The 25735-nt window shown below is 42.2% G+C and overlaps 1 long non-coding RNA gene across 1 annotated transcript; it reads right to left on the bottom strand.

Annotated features, from left to right (window-relative positions):
- On the bottom strand, positions 1934–24283 carry LOC110256652. Its single transcript, XR_002338494.1, has 3 exons — positions 24222–24283; positions 3742–3903; positions 1934–2097 (listed from the first exon to the last, which is right to left on the bottom strand). It is a non-coding gene; the product is annotated as an uncharacterized LOC110256652 (long non-coding RNA).

Genomic DNA, 25735 nt, shown 5'->3' with positions numbered 1-25735 from the left:
GAGGTATCATCTCATACCAATTAGGAAGGGCGTCATCAAAAAGTCTACACATAAGAAAAGCTGCAGAGGGTGTGGAGAAAAAGGAACCCTCCTATCCTGTTGGTGGGGATGTCAACTGGTGCAGCCGCAATGGCAAACAGCAGGGGGGTTCCACCAAAAACTAAAAATAGAGAGGCCGGAGGATCTAGCAATCCCACTTCTGGGCACATGTTAGGACAAAGGCATAATTGAAAAAGATACAGGCACCTCAACGTCTACAGCTGCACTACTGACGATAGCCAAGATCTGGAAGCAAACTAATTGTCCATGCACAAGTGAATGTATCAAGAAAATGCAACATTATTCCATCATAAAAAAGCATGAAATAATGCTTTTAAAGTAACAGGGATGGACCTAGCGATTCCCATGCGGAGTCAAGTCAGTCAGAAAGACAAAGACCAATACCATTTGCTATCCCTTACAAGAGGAATGGAAGATATGACACAAATGAACTAGTGTATGAAACAGAAACAGACTCACAGGCATTGAAAACAAATTTATGGTGACCAACCAGGAAAAGGGGTGGCGGAGGGTTATATTAGGAGAGTGAGATTAGCAGATACCAGTTACTATATATGAAATAGTCAAGGTCCTACTGAAAAGCACAGGGAAGTATATTCAATATCCTGTAATAAACAAAATGGAAAAGAAGATGACATAGTATATACTTGCCTGTAGGTAAAATTTACCATCTGCTGTGTGAGAAACAACCACAACATTGTAATCAACTATACTCCCCCCCAAAAAAATCAAAATTTTGTCTTCAATTCCTAGGTCAAATGCATGCTTTGCCTAATTTCAATCTTGCTAAGCAATGGGACAAAGTTTATGTTAGCTTTTCTTTTTCAATTTAATGGCTGCACGCCTGGCATATTGAAGGTCCTGGGCCAGGGCCTGAATCCCAGCTGCCGCTGGAAGCTATGCCCAGGCCGCATCCACACCTGATTCTTAAAATCCACTGTCCGAGCCTGGCTCTAACCCTCACGTCCATGGGGACTGGAGCCATGGCAGTTGGATTCTTAATCCACTGCACTAAGCTGGAACTCCAAAATAGTCAAGTTTCCATAAATGAACGGGAGGCACAGAGGCCACAAAAGAAAAAGGGCACCAGCAACGAGGTAATGGTAAGCGATAGATGGAAGAACATGTTTTCAAGAGAGAAAAGACAAAGACTTCAAATCAATTACATATGAAGCATACCCCAAATTAAGGAAAAACAGAGAAAAACGGACCAAGAGCTTAAGGGAAAACTCACATCTGAAGAACGGCAAAGCTCAGTAAATCTAAAAACATATTCCTGACCTGATCTGGTTATCAGGTCATAACTGATAGTTATAAGAAATAGTGCATTTTCAAGGACTACCAATCATACCACTACTTTCATGAAACTCTTAAAACAGGGTATCATGCTTTACCAGGCATTCAATGCACCTCTTTCACAACAGAACACAGCAAACATCCTTTGAGACGAAATGCCAAGCAAAGCCCTTGGTGTGTCTTTTATAGGAGTTGGGGTCTTGATTGGGTAACTGCAGTACCAGGGTTTCTATGGAGACCATTTCCGCCATCCGCTGGGCTTTCTCCCCATCAATCCAATGATCTAAGATGCTGGGGGCTGCGGAAGCTCCTTCAAGGAGACACTGATGACACTCCCTTGTTCTATGGTACTCAAGGTTCAGGCACTTGGTGAAACCCCAGGAGATCATATATTCGTTTTCCCCTGGCTGTGGATGGTGGAGGTTTCATTTGGTTTCACCTGAGGATGGTTTGGTCACGATGAGGAAAGGCTGCTCGTCAGCTCCCACCCACTTCGCACCAGAGTTTCCCAGCATCCCTGAGCAGGAGAATTCCTGGGACCCTTGTTGGAAACACAGTTTACCTGGCGCTCATGGAGACTCAGAGCAAGAACAGGAGTCTGGACTTTCCATAGCACCAGGGCCTTCTTAGCATCAACAAAGCCTGAGACACATGGCTTCCAAAGGACTGGGACACACCACACTGTGCTGCTTTAGTCACAGCTTCATGGATGTGCACATGAGGTCCAAAGACTCCACAGTTCTAAAGAGGACAGTTCATTGAGTTTTGTTGTATGTATATACACAGAAAAGCCTCAATCCACTTAAGACAAAAATAAACACAACACTCCCCAGATTTCCTCATGCCCCTTGATAATCCACACCTCCCTCCCTCCCATCCCCCGGCAGCCACTGATCTGTTTTCTTCCACTAGAGAGAACATTGCATTTTATATGAGGGACCTCTTTCTGTATCTGGCCATATTCATTCAGCGTCAATATTTTGAGATTTTAAATAAATACTTAAACAAGTAGAAAAATCATCCAGCGACAAGGATACACTGTACAACACAGGGAAAATAGCCAGTATTTTAAATACCTTTCAATGGAGTATAATCTACAAAATTTTGAGTCACTATGTCATACACTTGAAACTACCATAATGTTATAAATCAACTCTACCTCAGTAAAAAGAGCAGCCTTGTGACCACCATAAAGGATAAGAATTTGTACTTTCATCTACCATAGAAGACCCTCCCTGTGTCCCCTCCCAATCACTACCACCTCCCTCCTTCCCAAAGTTCTCACTGTCCTCATCTCCATACTCATTACTCTCCTTAGGTTTCTTTGTAGTGTCTATCACCCTCCTGTGCCTCTCTAGAACCTCTAGATGATGCTTGCCATCTTTGGTGTTTGCCCAATACTTTTAGTCTCTGAGGTCCTTCTCCATCCCTCTCATTCTGACATGCCTCCAGGGAAGAAGCTGAGCTCTTTCCTTGGGGAACTCTGCAGTATGGATTCTGCAGACTGTGTTCCCAGGAGGCAGATCAACACATCCCTCTGTGCTCCACATTTCCTGCAGATGTTCAACTGTATTCAGAGGCTTGATCCGGCTCAGGATCAAGACTGTTGATGAGACTCTAGGCACTGCTCTTTCTTCACAGGACACACATGTCAGGCTAGCTGCCTTTTTTTGAGATGTCAGGAAAGATGATGTTCAATCCTTCTCTCCGATGCCTTTGAGAGGGAAAATGATGATACTCTAATGCCATCATTTCTTTTTCATGTATCAGCTGGATTAATTTGATCAGAAAACAAAACCACTTTCCTTCATCTCTCATTTGGTCACCTGCTGGAACAGTTCATAGAGGAAAGGCAGGGTAGATGTTTTATTCTTTTCATTCATCGCTCCATTATCCAGAGAATGAACTGCTCACCTATCATCCTCAAAGATGATGAATGTAAAACAAAACATGACAAAGTCAAGCCTTAAACCATATTTGGTGGATTTCATTTGACTGCAATTATTTTATATGCTTATGGTCCGATTGTCACATTTTTCACCAGCTGGACCCTCTTCTGGGTAACTCTTCCGTCCTTTGGACGTGACCCTCGTAGTCCAAATGCTTCTTTGAGATGTGGTTTGGCAAGATGGTTCAAACTCTTCTTGTATATGTCCTCCCAGCACTAGAATCAGTCATTTTCCAAGAAGTCTTGGTTTCCTTTAGTGGGAAATATTATTTAATCATCATGAACATTGGAACTTTAGGTATCCTCCTTGCTTCTGGTTTGGCCATTGTTTCTAGGTCTTGCATGTAGGAAGAGCTAGACCTTATATATGTGATAAAAGAGTAGTATAATTCCGATACATGCAATTTAAAGTGAGAACTGTCCACATGTTTACTCACCTCTCTCCGTTACATCTGTATCTCCTTTATTCCTGAGTGGGACACCTGGTTCTCAAGGACACAGGGAACGATTGAATTAGAACATCCAACTAGTCAGGTGTTTCGTCTCAACAGATGTGGACACAAGTTCAGATTACAATGGTCATAACATCCAAGGAGACACTGAGGAAAGACATTGAAGAAGAAAGTACTCAATGGGAACATACTCTATCATCAGGGACTGGAAGAATTAACACTTTTAAAATGTTCATGCTCCCAAAAGCAATGTGCAGATTGAATGCAATCCCTATCAGAATTTCAGTGGCACTTTTTTTTCACAGAAAGAAAGCAAATCATCCTAAAATTTGCATACAATCACAAAAGACACTGAAAACCAAGGCAATCTGGAGGACAAAGGAAGCTTGAGGCATATCATTTCAAACTAAATTACCAAGCTACAGTAATCAAAACAGCACAATGTTGGCATAATAACAAACACATGAATGATGCCACAGAATACGGAGCCCAGAAAGAAACTCGTGCATACAGAGTCAGTTAATTTACGAAGAATGGTTAACTACATACCATGGGGAGAAGAGAAACTCTTTGGTAAATGGTGATGGGGAAACTGGACAGCCACATTTGAAGGAATGAAAACTGGTCCACTGTCTTGCACATACATAAATCTTAACTCAGAAATGATTAAAGCCTTGATGTGAGAGCTGAAACCATGCGGTTCCTACAAAAATAGGCAGGAAGCTCCTTGACCTCAGTCTCGGTGATGATTTCCTTGGATCTGACTCCAACAGCAAAGGAAACAAACTCGAAAAAGGAACAAGTCAGACGACATCAAACTCAAAAGCTTCCACTGACAAAGGAAACAATCCAGAAAAGGAAAGGCCCCCTTAGAATGGAAGAAAATATTTTTGCAAATCATGTGTCTGCTAAGTGGTTAATATCCAAAATATACCAAAAACTCATAGAACTCAATAGCAAACAAACAAATATTGCTGACTGAAAAATGGGCAGATCCTGTTTTTCTGAAGTTACACCGGTGACTAATAGGTCTATGAAAAGATGTTCAACATCGGAAATTATTAGAGAAATGCAAATCAAAACTATCCACCTCCCACCCGTCAGACTGGCCCTTGTTAAAATGTCTGCAATTTACAAGTGCTGGAGACGAGGTGGAGAAAAGGGAACCCTCCTAGATTGCTGGTGGGATTGTAAGTCGGTGCAGCCACATGGAGAGCCGAATGGAGATTCCATACAAAGCTTAAAAATACAACAAACATAGAACGCAGCAATCCCACTAATAGGCACCTATTTGGAGAAAACCAGAGTTTGAAAATATACATGGAGTTCCAGTGTGGCTCGGTGGTAACAGACCTGACTAGGATCCATGAGGATGCGGGTTCAATCCCTGGCCTCACTCATGGGTTAAGAATCCAGCATTGCTGTGAACTGCGGTGTAGGTCACAGAAGTGGCTCAGATCTTGCCTTGATGTGGCTGTGGTGTGGGCTGGCCCCTACCCTGGGAACTTCCATATGCTGTGGGTGAGGCCCTAAAAAGCAAACAAACATAAGAAAATATACATGCACCCTGACTGTCACTGCATCACTATTCACAATAGCCAAGACATGGAGGCAGCCTAAAAGTCAACCAACAGAGCAATGGACTAAGAAGATGTGTAATATACACGTAATAGAATATTACTCGGCCATAAAAGAGGAAATGATGCCATTTGCAGCAATATGGATGGACCTAGAGGTTATCATACCAAGAGAAAGATAACTATATAATATCACCTATATGTGGAAAATAAACAATGATACAAATGAAATTCTTTGCAAAATAGTAACTGATTCAGAGACTGAAAGTGGACTTAGGGTTCACAAAGGGGAATGGGGGGAAGGGATGTATTTTGCATTTGGAATTAACATATATACACAACTGTATGTAAAACAGAAATAGCAGAAGGAAAACCACACAATATTCTGTAATAACCTGCATGGGAAAGAATCTGAGTAAGAATATGTGTGTGTGTACATGCACATATATGTATATACACTACATTTAACTTGAAAATTAAAGAAAAGAAATTGTGGCATAGACATACAATGGAATATCATCCAGGCAAAAAAAGAATGAAATCTTGCCATGTAAGAATTTGGAAGGAGCTTGAGGGCATTCTTTTAAGTGAAGTAACTCAGAGAGAAGGGCAAACACCACATAATCTCAAGTATACATGGAATCTAAAAAAAAAAAAAAAAAATCCATGTCATAGTTTTGGAGAACAGATTGTTGTTGTCAGAGGCAGTAGGTGGGTGTGGTGAGATACATGAATGTGAAATTTTGAAAAGAGAGCTAGAAGAATGCTTCAACCTAGGAAACACAGCAGTGTAATGCCCCACCTTACACGATCATCTCAACTGACACAGTAAAAGCAACTGAAAACCTTCCGCACCCTTTCAGAATGAACAGCACGCAACAAACTAGGTTTGAAGGGAATTTCAATGACATAACTTACCGTGAACATTACACTCGGTGGTAAAAACTGACAGCTTTTCTTTCTTTTTTTTTTTTTTTTATTTTCCCACTCTACAGCAAGGGGGTCAGGTTATCCTTACATGTATACATTACAATTACATTTTTTCCCCCACCCTTTCTTCTGTTGCAACATGAGTATCTAGACATAGTTCTCAATGCTATTCAGCAGGATCTCCCTGTAAATCTATTCTAAGTTGTGTCTAATAAGCCCAAGCTCCCGATCCCTCCCACTCCCTCCCCCTCCCATCAGGCAACCACAAGTCTCTTCTCCAAGTCCATGATTTTCTTTTCTGAGGAGATGTTCATTTGTTTGTGTAACTCTACTTAAAAGAGACACATGCACCCGCATGTTCAGTGCAGCACTATTCACAATAGCCAGGACATGGAAACAATCCAAATGTCCATCGACAGATGATTGGATTCGGAAGATGTGACAGCTTTTCTTTTGAGATCAGGAAGCGTGTAAGAATGCTGGGCTTTACCACTTCAGTGCAACATAGTACTGGTCATTTTAGCCACAGCGGGTAGGAAAGATCCATCAATCAATCCATCGACCAACGAACAAATCACTTCCATCCTAATATAACAGGAGGAAGTAGAATTAGCTCTTTTCACACAGGACAAATCACATATGGAGAAATCCTAAGGAATGTTCACAAAGAATGTTAGAACTAGTAAATGAATCAGAGAAGAAGTAGTAGTTGGATACAGGCACCTGGAAAATCATTTGCCTTTCTGTACACTAACCAGATGTACCTGAAAAGGAGATGAGGAAAACAATTTTTTTTATAGTGGCACCAAACAGAAGAGTCACCAATTAACTACTTAGTAAAAAACTTCGCAAAGGAGGCAAAGACTCGTACCATGAAAACTGAGGAAACTTTGTGAGATTAAAAGACACAAATCCCAATTTCATGGATTGGAAGACTTCTCACTGCTAACACCCCATACTTCACATTGCAATTTACAATCGCAATGCAGTTCCTTAAGAAATATGGAAAAGCGCCTCTTAACATTCGCTTTACATGGACTAGACCCCCATAGAGCCAAATATTAACTGGGAGAAAAGTCATGTGAGAGGAGGCCCCTTGCTGACTTCCAACCTTACTGCAAAGGACAAATCAAGACAGTTGGGCACTGGCATGAAAACAGAATTACACATCAATGCAGTGAATCCAGAACCCAGAAACACACCCTCACATGTCAACTAGTGAATGTTGATAGGAGTGGCAAGATCAGTTGAGGGGGAAAGCCAGGCTTGTCCACTAAGGGTGCTGGGAGAACGTGACATCCACGTGTGGAGGCATGAGGCTGGACCCTTGCAAACAGCATTTATAAACGTTAAATAAGAAATGAAACAAAGAAAAAGGTGAGAATTGAAAATGTGTAACATGGGGAGTTCCCGCAGTGACACAGTGGAAGGAAATCCAACCAGTGTCCATGAGGATTTGGGTTGATCCCTGGCCTTGCTCATGGGTTAAGGATCCAGCGTTGCCATCAGCTGTGGTGTAGGCTGCAGACATGGCTCCCATCCCAAGTTGTTGTGGCTGTGGCAAAGGCCAGCAGCTGTAGCCTGGGACACTCCATATGCCACAGGTGCAGCACTAAGAAGCAAACAAGCAAACAAAGAGAAAAAGCATAACCTTATCTCACTCTTACAATTATCAGAACCATTTTCCCTTATTCTGAACCTGATGCTCCTTCAGGATAGACAGGAGTTTAGCCACGTTCCCCGAGGGACAGCAACCTGAGTGCTTTGAGGATAGGAGAGAGTGTGGACCCAGTGTCTAGTGGGCAGACCTCTTGCCACCCAAAGACTCATATCACACAAAGCAAAACAAGATGGAAAAACATCTCAACTATTCTATATAGATTGTCAAAAACTGTTTGACATAAAGAGATGTTTCTAGATGGTTGGAGGAAGAGAGGAAGGGACAGAGATGGACACAGGTGGTGGGTTGAACCCATAATTTTCCATGTGCATGTGTCACAAGGGACACCTTCCAGGCAGTGGTTCACCTTATATTTGTTATTTGTAGTAGATTTTCATTAACTTCAAAGTGCATTTGAAGAAGATAAGTAAGTGAATAGATATTAAAGAAATCCTGTCATTTTTTGAAACACTTTCTGATGAAGGCTGCCTCAGGATGTTTTGAATGGGGCAGTATTTGTCATGAGCCGGTAAACACGGCCCTCTAGTGGCCACATGAAAAACGGCATGAGTGCAGCAGGGTCCCAGGATTATGCCAGCCTGTGGAGCCAACATTCCTCAATTCACCATCACAGTCTTGCTGTTGATCAGTTTGCAGGCCGCTCTCAGCACTGTGCTTGTGGCATGGTAAATTTATATATTTTTGTCTTTTCTAGGGCCGCTCCCATGGCATACGGAGGTCCCCAGGCAAGGGGTCCAATCGGAGCTGTAGCCGCCAGCCTGTGCCAGAGTGTGGCATGGTAAATATTCACTCTACATTTGAAGACACAATAGATGGAGATGACTTCCTTGCTGTTGCTGACAATGTGAATTTTTCCATAAGATTCTGTCCCCATCTTGGGGCACAGCTGGAAGATTTTCCAGCCTCCTTTGAGACCACAGGTCAATGAAGCAGGAGAGGAAGGAAGGGATGCGTGTCCTTCCAGACCTGGCCCAGCATAACCTCCCACAGCATCTCTCCAGGTTCCCATTCCTTCTGCTGATGGAGGCAGATGGGGATGAGTCCTAGGGCCGGAGGAGAAGCAGGATGGGAGCACTTCAGGTTCCTGACTGAGCAGGGGAAGGACTGAGGCTCCTCAAAGTGAGCTCCCACCCAGTGGCGTATTGTGGGGGCAGCAGGGTGAGAGCTGATGACATCTGGGGAGTGGTCAGTACTACTTCAGCCTAAGCTAATATGCATACAAACACCTGGGCTATAAGATTAACTTAAATGGGCCATCCATCTAGTATATTTAAAGTGACAAAAGCAATTTTGTCTTGGTAGTTTGAGCCTCCAGTCTAAGCCTGCTCTTCGGACCCAGTCACTTGACCTCAGAGAACTTGGATTCCTCACTATTTTTTCTTCTGAGCTTAATCATCACTGCAATCAGCATCATACCAGTACGTGAGAAGAGGCATTGAGAAACTATTTTCCAAGGAAACCTCAATAAATCATTTTACCTCCTTGTCCCTGCTTTGAAAATACCCCATAGTAAACCAAAGTTTACCCATCTTTCCTTTTAATTAAGTGCAAGGGTTCCTTAGGGATAGATTTTTAATAAAAATTGATAGGTTTCCTGTCTACATCACAAATTAATGATTAGAATTCACCATTTTTAGGATTTCTTTCTTTCTTTCTTTTTTTTAAATTATTGTGCTTTTTAGGGCCACACCCGCAGCAATATGGAGGTTCCCAGGCTAGGAGTCGAACTGGAGCGAGAGCTGCCAGCCTACACCACAGACACAGCAACGCCAGATCTGAGCCCCATCTGCACCCTACCACAGCTCATGGCAACACCGGATTCTTAACCCTCTGAGCCACGCCAGGGCTTGAACCTGTAACCTCATGGCTCCTAGTTGGATTTGTTTCCACTGCTCCATGACAGGAACTCCTGTAAGATTTCTCTAGTGACCATTATTTGCACATGTTCAACTGATCTGAATCAAATATTCAATGTCAAAACTCTTCAAAGGATCTTTTTCTTGATCCATTTTCAGTCTATAATACATCTGACCACATGGAGTCAGCAGTAATTGGGGGCAGTATTTCTACGACCTTGTGGGCTTGCTCTGCAGATTCAGTGACATGAACCATGCCCAGAGCTGAGGCCACGTCAGAACCCTCGAACCCAGGCTCTAAGTGCAGGTGGGGCCCCCGCTGTGAGCACCCTGCTGCCACCACCTCCTATTCCGTCCACTCTGTCCTCTCTGCCTTGTGAGTCCAGCTCCTCAGACTCAGTTGTTCCCCAGGAAAGCGCTTCTTCCCCTGGGGATTGGGGAGGGGTGACCTAGGCTGGCTCTGCAGTCCTGGGGTCCATGCCATCACACTCAGACCAGCCCTGTCAGAGGACAAGACCTGCAGCCACAGTCCCTGAGTGTCCTGAATGTGGAGACCTAAGATCTTTGCACCTAATGTGTGGTGGCTGCTCCAGGGGCCGAATATGGGGTCCAATCCCATTGCCCTCCACACAATCCACACAGTTTGCATGTCACCCAGTCACACCACACATCCCTCTGCACAACGCTGGGGGAGGGTCTGTGTGTGGCACTGAGGAGACAGATTTGCACCAGCCTCAACTCCTCCTTGTCACCTGGTCTCCATCTTGGATGACTCACTGTGTCTGGAGGCCTGTCTGACCCCCACCTGCACAGTGGGGCAGATTTGAGCAGATCTTTCTAGGGGTGTCCTCAAGCACATGTGGGATGAGACCTGAGTGTGTGGGAGGGGTGTCACGAGTAGGTCATGCCTTTACCCCCATTTCTCTTCCTCTCATTATCTCCCCCATGGCTGTTCCTCTTTTGACCACACCCCAAGGTCCTTGCTGAAGGTCCCTGTGCAGGAGTGTGTGTGCCTGTGCTCACTCTCTTGGGCTCAGAAGAAAACTCCCCACCACACACGCACAGGGAGGGAGGGGCCAGAGCCTCCTAAGATCATAGGGTTTCATTTTAAACATTAAAAAAAAAGAAGAAGAGGAAGAACTAAAAAAGAGGAAATCACAATCAGAGAGTAATCACTCAAATCAGCCAGCATACAGATTTAATCATGAACATGGTTCAAACAAAATAAAATTTAAAAAAAAAAGAGTCATCAAATCATAAAATGTGGGCAAGGGATGTTTGGAAATAAATAGACCCTTTGTTTGTTTGTTTCTCTTCTTCATTTTAATGTAGTAATGAAGTGTTTGAACCTACAGGACTATCAGGCTGAAACACACAATTATAGGAAGGGGTTAGCATACTTAAAAAACAGGGCAACCATAAGCCAAAACCAAACAGTGCATTCGCAAAAAATGAAAAAAAAAAAAAACCAAACAAACAAAAACCAAACACTCAAGCAGATAATAACGGGAGACCTTCCAACCAAAAAAAGAAAGGAAGAATGGAGAACCATAGAATCAACTGGAACACGAGGTTCAAATGGCAATAAATAATCATCTATCAATTATCACCTTAAATGTCAATGGACTGAATTCCCCAATCAAAAGACACAGAGTGGCTGAGTGGATAAAAAGGAAAAACCTTCAATCTGCTGCCTGCAAGAAAGTCACCTTAGGACAAAGGATACATATAGATTGAAAATGAAGGGGTGGGAAACAATATTTCATGCCAATAGACACGACTGGAAAGCAGGAGTTGCAGACAAAAAGACTTTCAAACAAAAGACATAAAGAAAGACAAAGAAGGACACTATTTAATGATTAAGGGATCCATCCAAGGAGAGGACGTTACTATCATCAGCATATATGCCCCAAATACAGGAGCACCCAGATACGCACAACAAATATTAACAGACGTAAAGGGAGAAATTGATGGGAATACAATCATAGTAGGAGACTTTAATACCCCACTCACACCAATGGACAGATCCTCTAGGCAGAAAATCAATAAAGCAACAGAGATCCTAAAGGAAACAATTGAGAAGTTAGACTTAATTGATCTCCCTTCAGGAGACTACATCCAAAAAAATCAGAATACACATTCTTCTCAAATGCACATGGGAACATTCTCAAGAATCGACCACATATGGGGACACAAAGCTATCCTCAACAAATTTAGGAGCATAGATAAATTATCTCAAGTATCTTCTCTGACCACAACGCCAAGACATTAGAAATCAACCATGGGAAGCGAAATGAGAAAAAACCTACTACGTGGAGACTAAACAACATGCTACTAAAAAGCCAATGGGTCAATGAGGACGTCAAGATGGAAATTAAAAAATACCTTGAAACAAATGATAAGGAAGACACAACCTCTCAAAATCTATGGGATGCTGCAAAAGCAGTGCTCAGAGGGAAATTTATAGTGATACAGGCCTTTCTCAAAAAAGAAGAAAGATCCCAAATTGACAACTTGACCCTCCACCTAAACGCATTAGAAAAAGAACAAAAAAGACCTAAAGTCAGCAGAAGGAAGGGAATTAGAAAGATCAAAGAAGAAATCAATGAAATAGAGATTCAAAACACAATAGAGAAAATGAATAAAACGAAGAGTTGGTTCTTTGAAAAGGTAAATAAAAATTGACAAACCCCTGGCCAGACTCACTAAAAAGAGAAGAGAAAGAACTCAAACCCATAAAATTATAAATGAAAAAGGACAAATCACAACAGATACTGCAGAAATACAAAAACCCATAAGCGAATACTATGAACAGCTATATGCCAACAAATTTGACAATCTGGAAGAAATGGACAATTTTCTAGACTCTCACAGCCTGCCAAAACTGAAGCAAGAAGAAACAGACCAACTGAACAGACCGATCACTAGAAATGAAATTGAAGAAGTCATAAAAACACTCCCTACAAATAGAAGTCCAGGACCAGATGGCTTCACAGGTGAATTCTATCAAATATATAAAGAGGATCTGGTGCCCATCCTCCTTAAACTCTTTCCAAAGGTTGAAGAAGGATTACTCCCAAAGACATTCTATGATGCCACCATCACCCTCATTCCAAAACCGGACAGAGATACCGCCAAAAAAGAAAACCATCGGCCAATATCTTTGATGAATATAGATGCAAAAATTCTCAACAAAATCTTAGTCAACTGAATCCAAGAACATATCAAAAACATTATCCACCATGACCAGGTAGGGTTCATCCCAGGTTCACAAGGATGGTTCAACATACGCAAATCAATCAGCGTCATACACCACACTGACAAAAGAAAAGTCAAAAATCATATGATCATCTCAATAGACGCAGAAAAAGCATTTGACAAAGTCCAACATCCATTCATGATCAAGACCCTTGCCAAAGTGGGTGTAGAGGGAACATTCCTGTACATGATCAGAGCCATTTATGACAAACCCACAGCAAATACAATACTCAATGGGGAAAAACTGAAAGCCTTCTCCCTCAAATCTGGGACAAGACAGGGATGCCCACTCTCACCACTGCTCTTCAACATAGTTTTGGAAGTCCTAGCCACAGCAATTAGACAAACAAAAGAAATAAAAGGCATCCAAATAGGAAGAGAAGAGCTAAAACTGTCACTGTATGCGGACGACATGATACTATACATCGAAAACCCTAAGGACTCCACCCAAAAACTACTTGAGCTGATCAACAAATTCAGCAAAGTGGCAGGATATAAGATTAACATGCAGAAGTCAGTCGCATTTCTGTATACCGGCAATGAAGTATTAGAAAAGGAATACAAAAATACAATACCTTTTAAAATTGCACCTCACAAAATCAAATACCTCGGAATACACCTGGCCAAGGAGGGAAAGGACTTACATGCCGAGAACTATAAAACTTTAATCAAGGAAATCAAAGAAGATGTAAAGAAATGGAAAGATATTCCATGTTCCTGGATTGGGAAAATCAATACTGTAAAAATGGCCATACTACCCAAAGCAATCTACAGATTCAATGCAATCCCTTTCAAATTACCCAGGACATTTTCCACAGAACTAGAAGAAACAATCCAAAGATTTAGATGGAAGCACAAAAGACCCAGAATTGCCAAAGCAATCCTGAGAAACAAAAACCAAGCAGGAGGCATAACTCTCCCAGACTTCAAGCAATATTACAAAGCCACAGTCATTAAAACAGTGTGATACTGGTATCCAAACAGACAGACAGACCAATGGAGCAGAATAGCGAACCCAGAAATAAACCCTGACACCTATGGTCAGTTACTCTTTGACAAGGGAGGCAAGAACATCAAATGGGAAAAAGAAAGTCTATTCAGCAAGCATTGCTGGGAAACCTGGACAGCTGCTTGCAAAGCAATGAAACTAGAACACACCCTCACAACCATGCAGAAAAATAACCTCAAAATGGCTGAAGGACTTAAATATAAGACAAGACCCCATCAAACTCCTAGAAGAGAACATAGGCAAAACACTCTCTGACATCAACATCAGGAATATTTTCTGAGGTCAGTCTCCCAAGGCAACAGACATAAGAGCAAAAATAAACCTATGGGACTTAATCAAACTGACAAGTTTTGCACAGAAAAGGAAAACCCCCAAAAGAAAACAAAAAGACAACTTGCAGAATGGGAGAAAATAGTTTCAAATGATGCAATGGACAACGGCTTAATCTCTAGTTTGCACAAGCAACTTATACAACTCAACAGCAAAAAAGCCAACGACCAATGGAAAAGTGGGCCAAAGACCTGAATAGACTGTTCTCTAAGGAAGATATACAGATGGCCAACAAACACATGAAAAAATGCTCAACATCCCTGATTATTAGAGAAATGCAAATCAAAACTACCATGAGAGACCACCTCACACCCCTCAGAATGGCCGTCATTCATAAGTCCACAAATACACACGGGCTGGCGGGGCTGTGGAGAAAAGGGAACCCTACTGCACTGTTGGTGGGAATGTAAACGGGTACAGACACTATGGAGAACAGTTTGGAGATACCTTAGACATCTAAACATAGAACTTCCACATGACCCTGCAATCCCACTCTTGGGCATATATCCAGACAAAACTCTACTTAAAAGAGACACCTGCACCTACATGTTCATTGCAGCACTAGTCACAATAGCCAGGACATGGAAACAACCCAAAGGTCCATCGACAGAGGATTGGATTTGGAAGAGGTGGTATGTATATACACAATGGAATACTACTCAGCCATAAAAAAGAACACAATAATGCCATGTGTGGCAACATGGATGGAACTAGAGACTCTCATACTGAGGGAAATGAGTCAGAAAGACAAAGACAAGTACCATATGCTATCACTTATAACTGGAATCTAATATCTGGCACAAATGAACATCTCCACAGAAAAGAAAATCATGGACTTGGAGAATAAACTTGTGGCTGCCCAAGAGGGAGAGGGAGAGAGTGGGAGGGATGGGGAGCTTGGGGTTATCAGATACAACTTAGAATAGATTTACAAGGAGATCCTGCTGAGTAGCATTGAGAACTATGTCTAGATACTCATATTGCAACAGAACAAAGGGTGGGGGAAAAATGTATGCATGTAAGGATAGCTTGATCCCCATGCTGAACAGTGGGAAAAAAAATTTTATTACTCAAATGAATTTATCACATCTGTAGTTGTATAATGGTCATAACAATCCAATTTCACAGGATTTCCATCCCACAACCCAAGCACATTCCTCCAACCCCCAAACTGTCTCCTCCAGAGACCCTAAGTTTCTCAATGTCTGTGAGTCAGCATCTGTTCTGCCAAGAAGTTCAGTCTGTTCTTTTTTCAGATTCTACATGTCAGTGAAAGCATTTGAGGTTGGTGTCTCTTCCTATGGCTGACTTCACGTAGTACGATAGCTTCTAGGCCCATCCATGTTGCTAAAAATGCCGGTATTTCATTCCTTTTAAGGGTTGAGTAATATTCCATTGTGTATGTGTACCACATCTTCTTGATCCACTCCTCTGTCGATGGACATTTAGGTTGTTTCCATGTCTTGGCTATTGCAAAGAGTGCTGCAATGAACATCGGAGTGCATGTGTCTTTGCGAGTCGTGGTTTTCTCTGGATAGATGCCTAGGAGTGGGATTGCTGGAGATCATAGGGTCTCTAATTTCCCAACACACCTGCTGACAGGGTCCCAGATGTGTCCTAGGAAGTCAGACACGTCAGACCAGGTGGCACAGGTCGCAGGAGCAGAGATGACAGATGAAGAGAGTCTGCTCCCCTGTGCTCACTCACAGCCACAGTGCTGCCTGCAGGGACTGCCCCCTTCCTGGGGCACACAGTCCGGGAAGCTTGGCTTCTCTGGCTGGACCCACAGTGGCCCCAGGACAGGGGGCAGATGACAGGCTGCCTTCACCAGATGAGCCTTGACAAGCTCAGTGCATCTCCTTCATGTTCATGCCCTTAGACGGCTTCCCCAACACTGAAGCAGCTGGACCACTAATCAGACCCAACAGAAGTGTATACGCAGTCAAAGACAGGAGGAACAAGGGACTTTTTTCTCATATCAGTAAGAACATCCTCAGGCTGGACTTAAATCCCCTGCCAGGTGGGTGAAGATCTGGCTTTGTCACTGCGGTGGCTCAGGTTGCTACTGCAGCCTGGGTTGTATCCCCGACCCAGGAACTTCCACATGCTCAATTTGGAAGGAAAGGAAAAGAGGAAAGAAACACAGGCTCCACCTGTGGCCCCAGTCACCTCAGAGGTCAGCAAAAGGAGGGCACTGCAACCGGGCACCACCTGGTGTTGCTGTCACTCCCATGTGAACACACCCACCCTGCTGCTGCCGCTGCCACTGCCAAATGCTCTGGGCACCTCCTACAGATGCCTGAGCATTGTCACGTCCCAGGACCCTACAACTGGGAACAGCCTGTGAACCACCTCCTGCATGGGCTAAGCAGAACAGAGTGCTTCTTCCATGGTCCACAGGTGATGGGTGCAAACCACTGCAGTTGTCTCTGACTCCAGAGGTGGGTGTGGCCCACCACCACTGGGGGTCCATGAGCAGGCACCATTTGCCTCCCCAGTCACCTCAGAGGGCACCACAGAGGAGGGCGTTGTGACTGAACACTGCCTGTTGTTGCTCTCACTCCCCTGGGAACTCAAATACCCAGCTTCTGCCATGGCCAAATGCTCCTAAATCTGCCTAAGGCTCATTACCGCGTCTCAGGACCCTGCAACGAGGAGTATCCTGTGCCACCTTTCTGCAGGTTCTTGCTACTGTCAAGAGCTCACCAACCAGGCACTGACCACTAGCCCTGCCCATTGCCTCCTTCTCCTTGGAAACACACTCAGCACCATGGGGATAACAGCCTGCTCACACTGAAGAATGAGACAGCAACTATCCAAACTCCCATGCCCCAAATACAAAATGACCCCCCACAAAATACAAAGGGGGCTGCTCTTGCATAGAAATGGCCCTTCAAGACTGCAGTCTGGTTTCCCTAAACTCACAGAACAAGAAAACCACTAAGCAAGATGATGCAGCTCAGGGAACGACGCCCAGTTAAAACAACAGGAGAATTCACCCGAAGCAGCAAACAGGGAAACAGACCTCGATAGTCTGATAGGCCATGAGTTCCAAATGGAGATAGTGAAAATCCTGAAGGAATTAAGGGTGAATAGGAAGGAATTAAGAGCAGATATGCACAGTAATGCAGATTACTTTAGAAAGGACTAGAAAATACAAGGAGAAAGCAAGAAAAACTAGGAAATTCATTTGGAGAGATACAAACTGAGCTAGAGGCCTTAAAAGGCAGAATGACCAATGCAGAGGAATGCATTAGTGACTTGGAAGATAGATGACTGGAAAGCACCCAATCAGGACAGCAGACAGAAAACCAAATGAAGAAACACAAAAGCAGTATAAGCAATCCATGGGATAAATATAAAGCAGGCCAATCTACACATAATAGGGAGTCCAGAAGGAGAAGAAAAAGGGGGTTGAAAATATATGTGAAGAAATTATGTCTGAACACGTTTCAAATCTAAAGAAAACGGATATCAAGGTATAGGAAGCACAGAGGGCCCCAAACAAGTTCAACCCAGACAGGCCCACACCAAGACATATTATAATGAACATGGCAAAAGTTCAAGATTAAGAGAGGATTCTAAAGGCAGCAAAGGTAACACAAAGCGTTCCTTAAAAGGGAGCCCCCATAAGGCTATCAGCTGATTTCTCTACAGAAACACTACAGGCCAGAAGAGAGTGGCCAGATATATTCTAGGCTCTAAAAGGGAAAAATTTGCAGCCTAGGATACTCTACCCAGCAAGAATATGATCTGAAATAGAAGGAGAAATAACGACTTACCCCAACAAACAAAACCTGAAAGAGCACAGCGATACTAAAACCATTCTACAAGAAAGACTGAAAGAGCTTCTCTACATAAAAATGAAGTAAGACAAATAGGATGGAGGAAATCACAACTGGAAAGCAATCACTTAAATAAGCCAGGACACAGATACAAAAGGGGAAGAAAACCTACTGTAAAAGTGATGATCAACACAAGACACAGCAAAAGAACACACATGAAGATGTCAAAAAAGGACTTCAAAATCATAGAGTGTGGGGAAGCAAAGTAAGACAAGCTAGACTGTTTTTTTCTCTTTTCTTCTTCTTCTTCTTCTTCTTTTTTTTTTTTTTTTAAAATGTGTTCGAGCCTATATGACAATCAGGCTAAAGCAAGCAGATATAGGAAGGGGTTAGCATACTTAAAAAACAGGGCAGCCACAAATCAAAACCAAACATTACATTCACAAATACTAAAAAGAAAAGTACACAATCTTCCAAGCAAAAAAATAAATGAATGAAGAAATAAAAAAGGAAGGAACAAAGGAGAAACAGAATCAACTGGAAAACAAGGTTCAAAATGGCAATAAATACATATTTATCAACAATTCCCTTAAATGTTAATGCACTGAATGGTCCTCTCAAAAGACACAGAGTGGCAGATTGGATAAGAAGGCAAAAGCCTACAAGATGCTGGCTACAAGAGACTCACCTTAGGGCAAAGGCCACAGAAAGTGAGGCAATGGAAAACGGTATTTCGGGCCAGTGGATAAGGCAGGAAAGCACGCGCTGCAATACTCATATAAGACCAAACAGGCTTTACAAAGAAGGCCATAAAGGAAGACAAAGAAGAACACTATGTAATGGTAAAAGGATCCATTCGAGAAGAGGCTATTACAATTGTCAATATATATGCCCTTAAGATAAGAGCACCCAGATACATACCACAAATGCTAACAGACATAAATACAATAATCCAATAAGAGCGGGGAACACAAGAACCGTAGGAGACTTTAACACCCCACTCATATCAATGGACAGATCCTCTAGACAGAAAGTCAATCAGGCAACGGAGATCCTATAATGACACAGTAGAAAAGTTAGACTTAACTGCCATTTACAAAACATTACATCGCCCCAAATCAGAATATCCATTCTTCTCAAGTGCACGTGGAACATTCACAAGGATGGACCACATGGTGGGGCACAAAGCTAACCACAACAAATTTAAGAGCATCAAAATCATTTTGGGTATCTTCTCTGACCACAAGGGCATGAAACTAGAAATCAACCATGGGAAAGGAAATGAGAAAACCTAACTACAGGGAGACGAAACATGCTACTAGAAAACCAAGACGTCAATGAGGAAATCAAAAAGGAAATGAAAAGATACCTCAAGACAAAGGATAATGAAGCTCCAACCATTCACAATCTATGGGATGCCTCAAAAGCAGTGCTTAGAGGGAAATTCAGAGTGACACAGGCCTTCCTCAACAAAGAAGAAAAATCTCCAATTGACAGCTTAACCCACCACATAAATGAATGAGAAAAAGAACAAACAAAACCTAAAGTCAGCAGAAGGAGGGAACTCATAAAGATCAGAGAGGAAATCAATAACATAGAGATTCAAAAAGAATAGAAAAAAATCAAATAAAAGCAAGAGCTGGTTCTTTGAAAGAGTGAACAAAATCGACAAACCTCTGGCTAGGCTCACCAAGAAGAAGAGAGAAAAAACCCCAATAAACAAAACAAGAAATGGAAAAGGAGAGATCACAATGGATACTGCAGAAATACCAAAAACCATCAGAGAATACTATGAACAATTGTATGCCAACAAATTTGACCCCCTAGAAGAAATGGACAACGTTCTAGAGCTCGCCAAAACTGAATCAAGAAGAAAAAGATCAACTGAACAGACTGATCACCAGAAATAAAACTGAGTATGTAATGAAAACACTCCCTACAAACAAAAGTCCAGGACCAGAAGGCTTCACAGTTGAATTCTACCCAACATACAAAGAGGAACTTATACCCATCCTCCTTAACTTTTTCCAAAAGGTTGAAGAAGGAACACTTCCAAAGACGTTCTATGAAGCCACCATCACCCTCATGCAAAAACCAAAAATACTGCCAAAAAGGAAAACTATAGGCCAATATCTTTGATGAATATAAATGCAAGCACTCTCAACAAAATTTTAGCCAACCGAATCCAACCACATATAGAAAAGATCACACCCACGACCAAGTGGGATTCATCCCAGGTTCACAAGGATGGTTCAACATACGCAAATCTATCATCATATACCACATTAACAAAACAAAAGTCAAAAACCACATGATCATCTCAATAGATGCCGAAAAGTCATTTGACGAAGTCCAACATCTGTTCATAATCAAAACTCTTACCAAAGTGGGTATAGAGGGAACATGCCTTAACTTAGTAAAAGCCATTTATGACAAACCCACAGAAAATATAATACTCAATGGGGAAAAGCTGAATGTACCCCCAACAAAATCTGGAACAAGACAAGGATGCCCACTCTCACCAACTGTATTCCACATAGTATTGGAAGTACTAGCCACAGCAATCAGAGAAACCAAAGAAGTAAAACAAGGGATCCAAATGGGAAGAGAAGATGCAAAATTGTTACTGTATGCAGATGACATGATACTACATATAGAAAACCTGAAGGACGCAACACAAAAACCACTTGAAGTGATCAATGAATTCAGCAAAGTAGCAGGATACAAGATTAGGTATTGGTCTCCTTCTGTATACTAACAATGAAATTTAGAAAAGGAATACAAAAATACAATACTTTTCAAAATAGCACCCCCTCCCAAAAGTAAATACCTAGGGATAAACCTGACTACGGAGGGGAAAGTCTTATGTGCTGAGAACTATACAACGTTAAGCAAGGAAATTAAGGAGGAGTCAAAGAAATGGAAAGATATTCCATGTTCCTCGATTGGGAAAATCAATATTGTAAAAATGGCCATACTACCCAAAGCAATCTACAGATTCAATGCAATCCCTTTCAAATTACCCAGGACATTTTTCTCAGAACTAGAACAAACAAGCCCAAAATTTAGATGGAGCCATAAATGACCCAGAATTGCCAAAGCAATCCTGAGGGAAAACACCAAGAAGGAGGCATAACTTTCCCAGACTTCAGGCGATATTACGTCATCAAGACAGTGCAGTACCAGTACCAAAACAGACACACAGACCAATGGAACAGAAGAGCGAATGCAGAAATAAACCCTGACAGCTACAGTCAATCAGTCTTCGACAAAGGAGACAAGAATATAAAATGAGAAAAAAGACTGTCTTTTCAGCAAGTGGTGCTGGGAAAACTGGACAGCTGTGTGCAAATCCATGAAACTAGAACACTCCCTCATGCCGTGCACAAAAATAACCTCAAAATGGCTCAAAGACTTAGACATAAAACCAGACACCATCAAACTTCTAGAAGAGAATATAGGCAAAACATTCTTTGGCATCAACCTTACCAATGTTTCTTCAGGTCAGTCTCCCAAGGCAACAAAATAACAACAAAAAGAACCCAATGGGACCTAATCAAACTGACAAAGTTTTGCACAGCAAAGGAAGCCATAAAAAACCCAAAAAGACAACCTATGGAATGGGAGAAAATAGTTTCAAACGATGCAATGGACAAGGGCTTAATCTTTAAAATATACAAACCACTTATACAACTCAACAGCAAAAAGCCAGCAACCCAATGGAAAACTGGGCAAAAGACCTGAATAGACATTTCTCCAAAGAAGATATACACATGGCCCACAAGCACATGAAAAAATGTTCAACATCCCTGATTATTAGAGAAATGCAGATCAAAACTACCATGTGATACCACCTCACACCAGTCAGAATGGCCATCATCAATATATCCACAAATAGCAAATGCTAGAGAGGGTGTGGAGAAAAGGGAGCCCTCCCACCCTGTTGGTGGGAATGTAAGCTGGTACATAGCCACTGTGGAGAACAGTATGGAGGTACCTTAGAAAACTGTACGTAGAACTACCATATGACCCAGCAATCCCACTCTTGGGCTGATATCTGGACAAAACTTTCCTTGCAAAAGACACATGCACCCGCATGTTCATTGTAGCACTGTTCGCAATAGCCAAGATGTGGAAACAACCTGAATGTCCATGGACAGATGATTGGATTAGGAAGAGGTGGTATATATACACAATGGAATACTACTCAGCCATAAAAAGAACAAAATAATGCTATTTACAGTAACATGGTGGAACTAGAGACTCTCATGCTGAGTGAAGTAACTCAGAAAGAGAAAGACAAATACCACATTACAATATTTTTTATCTTAGTCCTATTTAAATTAGATTTTTATTGGCTTGACGTGGTTTATCTATTTCCAATTTAAAAAAAAAATACTTTGCTTTTCTCCAAACCAGCACTTAGTTGAATCCGTCAAGCACACTGTTTGCTTTCCAACTGGCTATTGGAGGTTTTCCATATGAAATTCCTCCTCCATTTCCAATGTTTACAATTTTCTCTTCGACATACAGATCGCCAACAACAGGCACATGAAAAGATGCTCAGCATTGCTAGTTATTAGAGAAAGGCAAATCAAAACACAATGAGTTAGCATCTCACATCCATCAGAAAGGACATCATCAAAAAGTACAAATAAGAAATGCTGAGAGGGTGTGGAGAAAAGGGAACCCTCCTACACTGTTGGTGGGTGGTAGAGCCACAATAGCAAACAGTATGGCAGTTCCTCAAAAAAACTAAAACTAGAGTTGCCAGATGATCTAGCTGTCCCACATCTGGGCACATATTCGAACAAAAGTATAATTCAAAAAGATACATGTACTTCAAGGTTCATAGCAGCACTGTGGACAATAGCCAAGACATGGACACAAACTAAATGTCTATTGACAAATGAATGGATCAAGAAGATGGAACCCTATTCAGTCATAAAAAAAGCATGAAATAATGCCATTTGCAGTAACATGGGTGGACCTAGAGATTCCCATACTGAGTCAAGTAAGTCAGAAATTCAAAGACAAATGCCACATGATATCACTTATATGTGGAAGGTAAAATAGGGCACAAATGAACTAGTTTACACAATAGAAATGGACTCACAGACATAGAAAACAAATTTATGGTGACCAACCAGGAAAAGGAGTGGGGGAGAGATATACTAGGAGATTGGGGCTAGCCGACACAAACTAGCATATGTAAAATAAACAAGGTCCTACTGTGTAGCACAGGGAAGTCTATTCAATGTCCTGTATTAAACAAAATGGAAAAAACATGGCAAAGTACATACATACATATATATAAAATGGAATCACTCTGCTGTACACCAGAAAGTCACACAGATTTGTCAATCAACTTCTTCTCCAAAACAAAATGAATTAAAAATTTGTCTTCAATTCCCAGGTTGAATGCATGCTTTGCCTAATTTCAATCTTGCTAAGCAAAGGGAAAAAGGTGTTTTTTTCTTTTTTTAAAATAACAGATGCACCCTTGGCACATGGAAGTTCCTGGGCCAGGGACTGAATCCCAGCCACAGCTGGAACCTATGCCCAGGCTGCAACAACACCTGATTCTTAAAGCCACTGCGCTGAGCCCGGGCTCCAATTCTGGACTCTTTGGGAACCAGAGGCACAGCCGTCAGATTCTTAACCCACTGAGCCACAGCAATAACTCCAAAAAATTCAGTTTTTATAAAAAAAAAGAAATGGGAGTGGGGCACAGCTGCCAAAGAGGCAAAAAAGACACCAGAAATGGATAATAGTGATAGATGGTGGAAAATGTTTTCAAGATAGAGAAGACAAAGACTTCAAATCAATTACACAAGAAGAATACCCCAAATTAAGGGAAAAATAGAGAAAAACTGACAAAGTGCATAATGGAAAACTCACATGTGAAGAACTGCAAAGCTTAGTGATTCTAAAACATATCCATGACGTGACCCAGCCATAAGAAATAGTGCATTTTCAAGAACTACCAATCACACCACCACTTTTATAAAACCATTAAAAACTGGTATCCTGCTTTACCTGGCATCAATGCACCTCTTTCACAACAGAACACAGCAAACATCCCTCAAGATGAAAGGCAGGGCAAGGCCCTTTGTGCGTCTTTTATAGGCGTTGAGGTCTTGATTGGATAATTGCGGTAACAGGGATTCTATGGAGGCCATTTCCGCCATCAGCTGGGCTTTCTCCCCATCAATCCAATGATCTAAGATGCTGGGGGCTGTGGAAGCTCCTTCAAGGAGACACTGATGACACCCCCTTGTTCTATGGTACTCAAGGTTCAGGCACTTGTTGAAACACCAGGAGATAAGAGATTCGTTTTCCCTGGGGTGCTGATGGTGGAGTTTTCATTTGGTTTCACCTGAGGATCGTTTGGTCAAGAGCAGGAGATGCTTCTTGGCAGCTCCCACCCACTTCACACCAGTGTTTCCCATCTTCCCTGAGCAGGAGAATTCCTGCGACCCTCTGCTGAAAGTCCAGTTCACCTGGTGCTCACGGGGACTCTGAGGAGGACCAGGAGTCTGGACTTTTCACAGCACCAGGGGCTTCTTAGCATCAGCAAGGCCTGGGACACACTGCTTCCAATCACTCACGGTGCTGCTTTAGTCACAACTTCATGGATGTGCACATGAGGTCCAAAGTCTGCCCATATCTAAAGTAGATAGTTCATTGAGTTGTGTCGCATGTAAATACACAGAAAAACATCAGCGTAATTAAGAGAAAAACGTACCCAACGCTCCCCTCAAATTTCCTCGTGCCCCTTGACAATCCATGCCTCCCTCCCTCCCATCCCCAGGCAGCCAGCCACTCATCTGCTTTCTTTCACTGGAGAGAACAGCTCATTTTATATGAGGGACATCTTTCTCTGTCTGGCTGTGTTCACTCCGTATCAGTATTTTGGGATTTTAAATAAATAAGTAAATAAATAAATAATCCAGCTACAAGGATACACTGCACAACACATGTAAAATAGCCTTCATTTTACATATGTTTAAATGGTGTATGAGCTATAAAATTTTGAGTCACTCTGTTGTACTCTAGAAGCTACCATAATATTTTATATCAACTCTACCTCAGTAAAAAAGAGCCCCCTTGTGACCACCATCTAGGATAAGAATCTGTACTTTTCCCTGTACCTTAGGAGACCCTCCCTGTGCCCCTTCCCAATCTCTACCACCTTCCTCCTTCCCAAAGTTCTCACTGTCCTGATCTCTATAGTCACTACTCTCCTTCAGTTTCTTCGTGGTGTTTATCACCCTCGTGTACTCATTTAGACCCTTTAATTTAATTTATTTTTTAGGACCTCACCTGCTGCACATGGTGTTTCCCAGGCTAGGCGTCAAATTGGAGCTGTAGCCACCAGCATACACCACAGCCACAGCAATGTTAGGTCCAAGTCGTGTCTGCAACCTATGCCACAGCTCACAACCACCCGGGTCCTTAACCCACTGAGTGAGGCCAGCAATTGAACCGGCAACCTCATGGTTACTAGTCAGATTCCTTTCCGCTGTGCCACAACAGGGACTCCTAGCCCC

The sequence above is a fragment of the Sus scrofa genome, chromosome 14, assembly GCF_000003025.6.
Source record: "Sus scrofa isolate TJ Tabasco breed Duroc chromosome 14, Sscrofa11.1, whole genome shotgun sequence".
In the NCBI taxonomy this organism is placed as follows: Eukaryota; Metazoa; Chordata; class Mammalia; order Artiodactyla; family Suidae; genus Sus; species Sus scrofa.
The sequence above is the reverse complement of the archived record's forward strand: the minus strand, read 5'-3'. Positions and strand labels throughout refer to the sequence as shown.